The sequence below is a fragment of the Engystomops pustulosus genome, chromosome 3 (genome assembly GCF_040894005.1).
Source record: "Engystomops pustulosus chromosome 3, aEngPut4.maternal, whole genome shotgun sequence".
Taxonomy (NCBI): Eukaryota; Metazoa; Chordata; class Amphibia; order Anura; family Leptodactylidae; genus Engystomops; species Engystomops pustulosus.
In genome coordinates this window covers 173,464,207-173,477,124 of record NC_092413.1, presented here as the reverse complement: position 1 = coordinate 173,477,124, position 12,918 = coordinate 173,464,207, and the positions used below count along the sequence as shown (strand labels likewise).

At 39.3% G+C, this 12,918-nt stretch overlaps 1 long non-coding RNA gene across 4 annotated transcripts in view; it reads right to left on the bottom strand.

Annotated features, from left to right (window-relative positions):
• LOC140120620 (uncharacterized) overlaps positions 1-5,860 on the bottom strand; it is a 69,515-nt gene extending 63,655 nt beyond the window's left edge. For all 4 annotated transcript variants that reach the window (XR_011853911.1, XR_011853910.1, XR_011853912.1 and 1 more), the window contains exons 1-2: positions 5,786-5,860; positions 5,137-5,358 (exon numbers count right to left, since the gene is read on the bottom strand). This is a non-coding gene — a long non-coding RNA (uncharacterized lncRNA). The remainder of the gene's footprint in view (positions 1-5,136; positions 5,359-5,785) is intronic.
• Positions 5,861-12,918: the final 7,058 nt, after the last annotated feature.

Here is a 12,918-nt window from a genome sequence, read left to right as displayed (position 1 = left end):
GACGGAGAGAAGAAAAGCTTCAGAGAATTAGACATTCCTGTGTCTGTCCTGCTCTCCTTAGTGATCAGTCACTATCCTGAAAGCCTTCAGTAATTATATTGTTTAAAAGTAGATTCAAATTTGCATTAGTAAAAAAAGTGATTAAAATAGTAACAATTTAATAATAGGAAAGATTTCCACTTGTCATTGTAATATATGTGTTTAAGTTTGCACATATCGTAGGTCCGAAGAAATAAAAATAAACCATGACAAGATATTAATAATGCATGAGTAACTTAAATAACCTCCATCCCCAATAATATTTCAATTGAATCTTTAACATTCATAATCATAACTGGATACGTATTCAAGTGCCACGATGATGCAGTTACAGATAGTGAGAGGTCTATTTTAGGGACACACTTGTTGACCTTGAAACTCAGCTGCTCATTAATATTGTAAATCATAGCTACAAAGTTCCTTTTAAGTAGATCCACTTGGTAGAGTTGAATCGTGTTCATTTTGGCACCTTATTAGTATTTCTAGAGGCCAATGCAAACTAGAGAACTCACAGTCCAATCTTATTGAGAACCAGCAGGGTATATTTTATCATCTGGTAACCTTAGCCGCTTCCAAATAATATCAACTAGCCTGGTACAGCCTGGCAACAACATTTGTGTTACTTAACCAGTTTGCTTAGTATAAGTGATTTGTGGAAATATATCTCTCTGGCATTTATACACCATGTAGTACTGTAAGAGTGGCAACAAATTATGTAAACTAACCGTATCCCTACAACTCCTTTTAGTTTTTAGGATCACACAAATACAATGGGGGAGATTTATCAGAAGTGTCTGAGAGCAGAACTGTTGTAGATGTTCATGGCAACTAATCAAAGCTCAGCTCTCATTTTCCAACAGCTGTTTATAAAATTAACCTGAGCTCTGATTGGTTCCCATGGGCAACTAGAACAATTCTGCTCTTGGACACTTCTGATAAATTTCTCTCAGTGACTGAAGATTTTTCATAACTGTATACTGTGCACACGTATGCCTGCGATTTTACACCAAATACACATGCTCTAACATATGCATTTAGATGAGTATATGGTGATTATTCGAGACAACATACAATTTAACCCCTTCCCGATTTATGTCGTAATACTATAGCACGGCGAGAAGATACTTGGTTATGGTGCAGGCTCACAAGTGAAGTGAGCATTATACAGAATGGGTGTCAGCTTCATATAGCAGCTGACACCCTGCACTAATACACGCAACTGGAGGTTCCTCCAATCACCGGTGTTAACCCCTTACATGTCGCAGTCAGCTGGGTGGTCTGATGACTGCCAGGAGCTACCAATGGTTAAGCACGTCAGGCCGTGCCTCCGGGCAGGACCCGACTGTAAATCACTGAGTATGCTCAGCATGCTCAATGAGTTATATAACAAACTGCTATAAAATTGTATTGCAATGTCTTAGGTGCTTGATGAGCTTGAAAAAACTATAAGAATATTGCTTATTCAAACCAACCTGTTAATAAAATAAATAAAGGATTAAATAAAATATTTTTTTAATAAAAATAAAGTGTCCCAAAGACAGCAGCATTACATTTACATACAAACATACAAAAATCCCAAAACCCGCCACATATTTGGTATCACCATGTCTGTAATAATAAGGGGTGGCTGAGTGAGTAGCACTTCTGCCTTGCAGCACTGGGGTCCTGGGTTCAAATCCCACCCAGGTCAACATCTGCAAAGAGTTTGTATGTTCTCTCCGTGTTTGCGTGGGTTTCCTCCCACACTCCAAAACATACTGTTAGGTTGTTTAGATTGGGAGCCCCAAGGGGACAGGGACCAATTTGACATGCTTTGCGCAGCGCTGCGTATTCTGTGTGCGCTATATATATAAAGAATTATTATTATTAATAATCTGTACAATAAATCGGAAACATTATTGGACCAGCTCAGTGAATTCCATTAAATAAATCTGAAAAACTTGCCAAAAATGTGAATTTTTCATGAAATCCCTTCATGAAAAAAATGTTCCTAAAAGTGATCAAAAAAAGTTACAAGCACTAAATTGGTACCACTGAAAAGAACAACTCGTCACAGAAAAAAATAAGCTCTCAAGCATCAACCAAAATATACTATAGTTATGCCTCTGAGAAAATGACAATGATAAAACAAATGCTATTTTCTCTATTTTAGTTTTTCTTGAGCAAAATTTCACAAATATAAAAAACTGTATAAATGAGGTATTGTCGTAATCGTAGTGATCTATATAATAGAGACAGTGGGGCATATTTATCAGGGCCTCCGCACTTGCTATTATTTAGCCCAATACGCCACCTTCACGCCAGTGGGGTGTGAAGTGGGGGGGGGGCGTTACTGTTCCCGCGCCTGTGCACTAGCTGCAGCTGATGACTTTTCACATGTGATAAGTATTCAGCCTCTTGATGTATCACGCTGCGAAAAAGCAGCGGCGGGGCTATCATAAACCGGCGCACAAGTAAAGGTTATAATATAAAGGTTGTACAGTCTTTAAAAGTGAGATTGCAAATCTGCTTTGAATGAATCTTCCATTAAATATCATGGTGCATGCCCATACAATAGTTTGCCACCACATATGGGGTATGAGCATACTCAGGAGAAATTGGGCTTTAAACTTTGTGGAGTGTTTTGGTATTTTATCCATTGTGAATGTGTCCATTTTTTGGAAAACAATTTACAAAAAAATTACATTTTCAACATTGAACCTCCATTTTGTTTTAACTCCTGTCAAACACTGAAAGGGTTAACAAACTTAATAAATGTTGTTTTTCATATGCTAAGGAGTGTAGTTTCTATAATGGGATGAATGATGGGTTTACACTGTTATTTAGGGTTTAAACCTGAGCAGGTCCCTCCAAAGTATGATTTTGCGTTATGAAAAATCTCACCTGAAGTTCTTAGCCTCATAACATAAAAACGCGTAACGTGTTCAGATTTTAAAACACTCACGGTGTGCACCACCTATTGTAATATATTACAATATAATATATTCTTTTCTTTTGCTGAAATATATTAGCCTCATAACATCCTACAACAATGTGAGGACACTTTAAAAACCAGGTCAGCATAAAGCAGAGTTATTTTGGTGTTATGATTATATGTCAGAAAAGCAGAACTTATCATTTCAAAAATCGAGAGTTTTTTTCAAATTTTCCCAAAAAATATTTTTTGCCATAAATAAATGCAAAAAATATCACCCACATTTATCAACTAACATTCAGTACAGTGTGTCACGAGAAAACAAAATCATCTGGATATGTCCAAACGTTCCAAAGTTATAACCACTTGTAGTGGCCCAGGGAAGTTTTAAAAAATTGTCTGTGTCAGGAAGGTGCAAAATGGCCAAGTCATTAAGGGGTTAAGGTTTTTGACCTCAAAAATACAGTTGTCATTGCACTGCACTTAGTGATACATGATGCTAAACAACAATGTGAACTGACATGAGGAAATTATCCATTGCCCCTAGGACCCATAATCCATTTATTTATAATCCCTACATATCCAAGCTCAATTACTCGTCTCCATCAGAGTCAGCACTATTCCCGAGTTTATAGGCCCATTAACATGAAGTAATATTTCCCTCAATTTAGCAACATTATAACATCCATAACACTTCCGCTTACACATATGACCTGTCACTAAAATAGAAATGATTTCATCCGAGGCCGGCTGTTCATGCATAAAGTTCACATATTCACAATAGCAAACGTTGTCGTTTTTCTGGTGATTGTTTACAAAAATGTAATATATCAATTATTCAAGGCACCTACAAAGAACGTGTAGTGTGAAAAATTGTGACATAAATGTTATGGACTTTTTCATCAGTACAATCTTGGTACGGCTATTCCTGAAAATCAAGTTTGATCAATGTTCAAGGATATTGTTAACGATTTTTTTACAAGTACAATCTCTTTGATATATAACAGTTTTCTTATTGTTATTATAATTTGTCATTGTGTGCATTAAGCACAATTGTTAGGCTGACTTGAGGTGAATGTTATAGATAAATAGGCCTTCATTTCAAAAAGGAAGGTAATGTTTGAATATAGACCATAATTTATATTGCTTTATGGTAAACATCGGGGCTGTTTATTACTCCTTAAAGGGGTATTCCCTCAAAGACATCTTAAATATACTCAGGCTTACAAAAGAACACATTTTATAATTCACTGTTGCTAACAAAAATACAGAATTTCTCAGATATAATTCCAACCTGTCTCTATCAATCCTGATGTATACAATTCCGGTTGCCCTGGGATCAGGCAATAAATCTTCTAATTATGGTCAGGCAGGTCAAATTCTTCTCATGAAAAGCTTCTCCTGTCTGCACGACGCAGTGTGAATTCTGCACTTTCTCCCCCCCATACCCTTATACTATTGAATGAAGCTGAAGGACACATGATGGACCTACCGTTCCATCAAATATTGGGGCAGGACTTCCTTTCTCCAATTAATAGGCATCCGATTTTTGTAACCCTTGGGACCCAAGGAACTCTCACCGATCAATGCTTTATTGCCTATCCTGTGGATTGGGGATAATTTGGGAACATGGAAAAATCCCTAGAATTAGGAAATAAATATAGAATTTCTCATGTGAGATGCAGTAGGTATATGCCTCTCCCATCCTTTGTAAAGGATTAGAACACTTGCCAAATGGTGATATGTAAGCTGAGACCCAACTCCCGTAGATACTTGTTACTTGTGATATGCACTGATTCCTTGTCTGCAATGAAGACACATATTTGTGCTATGATCATACCAAAGCAGCTTCACTGGGATCACCCGATGTTTTTACAAAAATATATAGGAGTTCCTTCATTCCCTATAAAGTTGCTTCTAAAAGTCCCTATTGTCTGCCCATTTTTCTCAGCTCAATGTGACAGCCACATGATAAGAGATTCAATCCCCAAGTAGTAAATCTGTGCTTTCACAATAAAAGCTGAGATGATCCATGTGCAATTATGTGCTTTGAGACATCTATTTTACGTGTAAGCTTAGAAATGTGTAATTATGTATGAGGTCATTGGGAAAAACACAATGAACTTTGCATTACTTTTCAGGCAAGGAAATCTCTGTAATATACTTCCACTCCTCACAATTACCTGGTGTCATTTTTATTGCAGCCGTGTAATTCTTACATACTACTGGCAGTAGGTAGGATAATCATGATGTTTACACAGTTTCCATGGGGAATGTTCTATTGAAGAAGATAAATGGAAATTTTTGCCTTAACTTGTCTGTAGCTTTATCCTTCTTTGAACCTCATAGTCAGTAATGTTCTGTTTCAGGGTTTCCCCAAACTCCTTGTCTGATCTTATACTGTACTAATGGAAAAAAAATGCAAGGTGTAATCAATAGGGTTTATTACTGTATAAAAATCAGGAGTTTATGTAATGTATAATGTTTTAAAATGTCCATAATAATAAATAATAATAATTCATTTATTTATATAGCGCACACTGATTAAACAGCGCTGCACAGAGATTGCCATATTGGTCCCTGTCTCCAAAGGAGCTCACAATCTAATCAACCTACCAGTATGTTTTGGTGTGTGAGAGGAAACCGGAGGACCCGGAGGAAACCCACACAAACACTGAGAGAATTTATAAACTCTTTGCAGATGTTGACCCTGGGACATAATTTAACCCCTTAGCACTCCACAATGTACTATGTGGTGCTGAGGGGGGTATATGGAGCTAAGCTCTTTCCATACACAGTGAATGTCAGCTGTATAACACAGCAGACACCTACCTGTAACTGCAGCGGGTCAGTGCTGGCACCGATTGTGGGAGTTAACCAGTTAAGTGCGACAGTTAAGTAACTGACTGCGACACCTAATAGAGCTGCCGATGGAGTCAACTTGTAGGCCTGCCATAGATGGTGATCTCTAACAGCCGGGTATAGAGATACGCAGTAAAATTACTATATTCTGCAAGACAGTACTATTGCAGTATATAGTATGAGCAATCAAACCCTCCAGGGTTAAGATACCCTAAAAAGTCTGAAATAATTGTAAAAAAATAAAACATTTTTTAAAAATCTAAAAGCTTTTTTTAAAAGTAAAAGTTTAAATCACCCCCGTTCTCTAGAACACATATAAAAATGTGTTCACAGTAAAACAGTAAAAATCATAAATATGTTAGTTATTGCCACATCCCATGCCCATTCGATCAAAATATAAAAACTGTTATTCCCGGCCGTGAACACCTTAACGGAAAATAGCCCCCAAATGTCTGAATCAAAACCTTTTTTGCCATTTTTCCATCCATAAACAAAGGTTATTTAAGTTATTGGTCTCAGGATTTGGCTAACTGGCATTTTTTTCGCACATTTTTTTTCTGTTGCTCCATTCAAAACTACAGGAATGCCAGAAATGACCGAGCACAGTGCTGGCCTATTTCCAGCAACAATCAATGGGGGTGCTGGAGATAGCAGATCACTGTGCACTGCAATTTCTGATTCTCCCATAGGGTCTGTTCTCATATTCTTTATATTCTTAGAGACATTCCCAGAGACAGGCAGCAAGCAGCTACCATTCAGGTTTGCACTAGTGTTTTAGGATTTACTTTAACTTTAAAAACCAGTGTGGAACATGTATCATTTTATACTTTAGGGCAGTTTTTTGTGATCATAATGACCAAAATCTACGAATTGGTGTAGACTTGAACAAAGTCATATGGTCTTCCAGATTACTATTGCTTACGTAAAATATTGTTGTTGTGTAACACCTGAAATCTGAGTTTGGTGTAGTCCTAGCCCATAGACGCACTTTAATTATTAGCACCAGCACATAAAATGTGATCATCTTGAGCTTATCTAAGGTGACCTTTCTGATAATTTCAAAGTATTTACCATGAACAACAATCCTCATAAATGCCCCCCAAGTATTATCTAGGAAAAAGTATGTTATACAGACAGGGCCAGATTATAGGAAGGGCTCTAGGGGCGCACACCCCAGGGCCCCCACAACTTTACTCTGGGAACCCTTACCAGCAATGTCTGGCATTCAGCTCACAGCTGTAAGCTGCATGTTTCTGGGAGTGATCTGCAGCAGGGGTGTCACAGCGTCGTAGTTGCGCCTGCTTCTAAGCTGTAACAGTGACTCACTCAGTCAGTGAGAACATGGCCACCCAGAGCTGTGCTGCACGAGGAGTGACCTGATCTGTCCCCCCCTCCCTTAGTACCTAACATTGGTTGACTGAACTGCTTGTCAGCCAAGTCCTGGCCATTTTGTGTTAGGTTAACCTCCTCACAAATTTCTTGGTCCGATTTGTGAGAGAAGGGGAGAGATTTCTCATGGCAGCAGTGACACATAAGACTTGTATGACGACTAGTAGTCAGTACTACTGCCACTGTGCCAGCTAGGCCAGCCACCAGATTTTGCACCCATTGGCCTCCACCTACTTTAATCCAGTCCTGCATACAGATGTCGATGTCTTACAGATATCACTCCTATGAAATTTTTGAAGTCAGTATTTTGCATTTGGTTTTTAAATATATTATGAGTCTATGGTTCTAGTTTAGGAAACGATAAGTTAATGAGTACATCACCGCTACTACTGCTCTGATGATTTGTAACTATTATTATAATCATCATTGGCTAATCTCAACTTCCTCTGTGCACACCCACATTAGAGATATTATAATGATGGGCAAGTAAATGCACATAAATGGAAGCATATGAATACTTATAATAATAATTTTGCTCTTGCTATTAATCATCGGATGACTTATTGTATCACCCCCACTGAATAATTCACACTGATCATATATCCTCTTCATTTGTATGTGGAACTTTATACATTGTATAAAATAATACTAAAATCAACATCAGTTCCCAGAATTGTGAATCTTAGACTTGCCACTCCATAAGCACTTTGGGGGTCATTTACTAAGGGCCCGATTCACGTTTTACTGACGTGTTACTCGAATATTTCTGATTTGCGCCGATTTTCCCTGAATTGCCCCGGGTTTTTGGCGCACGCGATCGGATTGTGGCGCATCGGCACTGGCATGCACGCAACAGAAATCTGGGGAGTGGCCGAACGAAAACCCGACGGATTCGGAAAAACCACCGCATTTAAAACAAAAAATTGGTCGCACGGGTCATACTCACATGCACCAGGAAGAGATCAGTGAACTCCGATGCAACTCGGCGGACCTCGGCGCAGCAGTGACACCTGGTGGACATCGGGCGCAGGACCTTCATGAATCGCCGGAAGACCCGAACCCGAAAGACATACTATTCATATTTCTCCATCTAGCTAGCTAGTCAGCTAATTGTTATGTGGGTATCCTTAAAGGACATCTACCAACCTTTTATAAAGGTTTTTAAAATTATGCAAATGAGCCTCAGGGACTCTGGGCTGCATAGGTGTTAATGGAGCCCCTCAGACTCATTTGCATAATCTGTAAATCCTTCTTTTTTCTTAAAGACAAAGGCATAAAAAGCTAATAGAAGAGTAGATCCTTCCAGAGTGGGCATACTCCTCCATGTCTGTGTGTTCGGTTTACAATCCTTGATCTTGGTGGTGGATGTCCTCTAAAGTGTATCTCATCTTTGAAGAATCATGTGTAAATCAGTACTACAGTGTGTAAGGGGAGGAATAAGACTATTACTGGATTGTTAATAACTTCTATTCTGAATTGTTAAGTCATTTTTCTTTTTGTAATGTCTATCTCTAATTTTTAGGTCTCCATGAAGAGGTGGGTGGAAACTAGCTGTGATTGTGCCATGGCGGGAGAACGGGAGCACCGGAGAAGGTGAGTATAAAGTTATATTTTGTGCTCTCATTGACTAGCATGGAGTGCACATATCACCAAAATAAAATATGTGTGAAAAAACAAGTAATAGGAGTTTTTTTTTAGACTTTTTACTGCTAAAATGTTGTACAGAACTATTTAAGCCACTTCACTATAATGGTGTAAATATAGAACTAATGCTAGTACAATGTTGTGCTTCATGACTTGTGACTTTTCCAAAAAGTTATAGTCTCTCAAGTCTATGTGGTGTGGTATATGTCCTGGAACTTTTTATGCATTTTTTTACTTTTTAAGGGTTTTTTAATATAAAATCTCAGACAGCAAATGGAGCATAAGAACATTTCTGAAAGGGCCAAAGCCACTATAATGAATCTAAAAACAGACATAGGGATTTATTTATCATGATGCAGTTCCTTGTGACAGTTCTATGTCTATTTTTGGAGATATGCTGCCCAACAGAATAATTAATGGGGCTTTGGCCCTTTAATAAATATTCTTATGGTCCACTTTCTGTCTGGGATTTTTTTTCAAAATGTCTCCAAGAAGTCTCAAAATGCATAAATGTTCCAGCACATAAACTAGCAAGGGACTGGAATGACTGTGAGACTTTTTATAGGACTTTTTGCAAAAGTCATGAATCTGGCTTTGCACTTCATTGCACAGTAGTTCTATGTTTACATCAGATAAATGAAGTGGCGGAAATAGCTCTGTGGCACTAAGTCCCAAAAAAACCTCAATGAGACTTTTTTTTTTACACCAAAAAGGCTCAGGAAAACCATTGATAAATAACCCTCAAAGAACTGTCCCAAGGAGCCACCTAATAACCCAAGGAGCCACCTAATAATAAATAGCTCCCTTATTGTCAGTATTCAATCATTCTGGTAGGTGCCGGTAAATTGCTTGTAAACTTAAAGGGAACCTGTTATGAGGAGGATCTAAAAGGTCATGGTCTACAATCCTCATGCTGGTGGTAGATGTCCTGTAAGGGCCACATATGTTATAGCGCACTGGTGTGCATATAAACTGTTCACTTTTATCGGGCTGGGGACATAGTTTTAACAAATGTCTCATAGAAGTAAATATAGTATAGTCTGACCATGTGGATATGCTCTCCATTCAGTGCAGGCTTTTCAATGGACTTGAAGGCCCCTGTTTTCATGATCACTGAGGGTTAAAAGTTGCCATCACTTAGTTAATAGTACTAGCATATGACAATGACTACCGTTATAGCTTAATAGAGTAGAAAGCTAAGCTAAGGTTTGTATACTATCAATGGACTAACCCTAAAAGTATGACAAGTGTATGCTGTAATTTACTACGTTTCTGCAGCATCTGGACTGTATGTCCCATTGAATTCATGATAGAGGACCCGTGGTGATCAGCTAGCTATTGACATGGCTCCAAAGTATATTGTTGTGAAAGAACCTTTATAGGTCAAACTTTTTCCTTGTCCCTAAGGGGTTATTAGTATTATCCCATATACTTCCATCATGTGAATGCATTTCAATTGCTATACTTAGAGGCCTTTAGAGGGAACCTGTCATCAGGGAGGTTTAAATGATGAGTTTCAATGGCCTCTGATATGTTAATTTAAAAATGTCTCTGTGGTGCATCTGAATAATTCAGTGCTTTTTAATATTTTCTTCAACATTACCTGGCTCCCTGCCAGCAGTGTCTGGTGAGTCCTGGGGTGATGATCTGACATAAGAGGGAGAAGGGAAAAGGGGAGAGGTTGAGGGAGGGGGGAGGACAACAAGGCAAAGACGACTCATGCCTTTTAAACTGCCCCCCACTCTTCTTCCCGGAACTCTCCACACACTGCTGACAGGGAGCCTTTAAAAATAAGTGGATTTATTCAAATGTAAGAGGCATTTTTTAAATCAACATGCCAAATACCATTGAAACTTGTCATCATGTAAAAATGACCTTCCTGATGACAGGTTCCCTCTAGAGGCCAGACAGTGTTTTCTAGTTGTTCCAAATATTAGTTGGATGTTGCTATTAAATTCATTATGATGTCAATCAACAGGAAAATCTGTGCATCCAAAAAAGACGAGACACAGAACTCCATTTAAGTAGAAGCCGTAAGCACACACCCAGCCAATAATAAACCTGGCTTACTAACCACTGTGTGAAATTGTAAGGAAACATTTACATGACTGTAGAGACAGCTGGCACTTAAGCAGAAATGTAATCCTGTTTTTGGAATCCAAATGAGTTGTGGATATCAGAACAAAACCACAAGTTCATATTTAGATGTATTTAGTAAAACTATATCAGATTAAATATAGCAATTGGTCCGCACTCACATTATGGCAGTATATGGGAGAATACTAATAACCCCTTTAGGGACAAGGCAAAAGTTTGACCTATAAAGATCTTTCACAAGACTTTTCTTTGAAGATTGAAGCCGGGTCAATAGTCAGCTGATCACCACGGGTCCTCTATCATAAATTCAATGGGACATACATTCCAGATGCTGCAGAAACATGTAGTAAATTACACAGCATTTACTTTTAGGGTTAGTCCATTGATAATATACAAACCTTAGCTTACATTTCTGTTCTATCAAGCTATAATGATAGTCATTGTCATATGCTAGTACTATTAACTAATTGATGGCAACTTATAACCCTCAGTGATCAAAAAAACACAGGCCTGCAAGTCCATTGAAAGGCCCCGTAATGAATGGAGAGCATCTCTACATGCTCAGTCTGTATTCTATTTACTATGGGACATTTTTCAAAACTATGTCCCTAGCCCAATAAAAGTGAACAGCTTAGCTACACACCAGTGCTCTATAGTATTTGTGTCACTTACAGGACATCTACCACCAGGGTGAAGGTATGTAAACCAAGCACACTGACATGCTGGTACCCCCTGGCAGGATCTGCTCTTCTTATACCCTGATTTTTAAAAGAAGGCTTTTAAAATTATGCAAGTGAGCCTGAGCTGAATGAAGCCTGGAGCCCCTCAGGCTCATTTACATTTACAGGCTCAATTTACATAATGGTTTCTGTTCCGACTCCCTCCGCCGTGCGCAAGCGCTCCCGACTCCCAGGCTTCACTAAATTTAATGGGCCAGCACCACGTTAATTGGAGCTGGCCATTTTCAGAAAATATATAAGCCTGCCTCTTCCTGCACACCCTGCCGGATCTTTGTGCCTACGCCATTGAGAAAGCTCCCCTACAATTTCCATGAGTATCCCTGCGATCCTGTGTGTTCCTGCTCCTGAGTTTCCGTGTTTCTACGTTCCTGCTCCCGTGCTCCTGTGTGTTCCAGTCCGTTCCTGTGTTCCCTTTCCCTTCTGTCTGGACCTCCCGTTGCTGACCCCGGATTGGACTTGACCTTGCATCTCTGCCACCTGCTCTGACCTTGTGCCTGAACCTGACCGCGACACTGTCTCCTGCAAATGTACCTTGACCTTGGCTGCCACCGCGGGCTGGTCGCACCTGTGGAACGTCCTGGTGGTACCCCGCCGCAGCAAGAGCATCCTGCTTTGCAGCGGGCTCTGGTGAAAACCAGGTGCCACTTAGATTCCGGTCCCAGGTGTTGGCTAGTAGCCCCTCCCGCAGTGGTCCAGAGGGTCCACAGATCCTGCATCCTGTTGTTTCTTAAAAACAAGGGTATAGGAAGCTTAAAGAAGAACAGATCCTGCCAGAGACGGCACACAGCAGCATGTAAGTGTGCTTGGTTTACCGGTAGATTTAGTATACAACATTTACATGCCAGAGAAGTGATAGTTTGGAACCATAGTTTGTCTGTTTTTGGAAAGATAATGATCCTATTATGTATCATACTTATACATATATACCACATTTACATATGGCTATATATGCAACAAATATAAATCAGAAATGGAAAAACAGAAAAGTGTAGTTTTTCTTTACAGAGTTAGTAAAGTATTACACACTTTACTGTTATCATCTGCTTAATTTAATACCTATTGTCACAGTCTATGGGAATAGTCAGTGGACTCCCTGGACCACCGCGGGGGATAAAGCTGCCAGCTGCAACCCGGGAGCGGAGTCTAAGTGGACTCCTGGTCTTCACCAGAGCCTGCCGCAAAGCGGGATGGACTTGCTGCGGTAGGGAGCCACCAGGTCGCTCCACGTGTGCG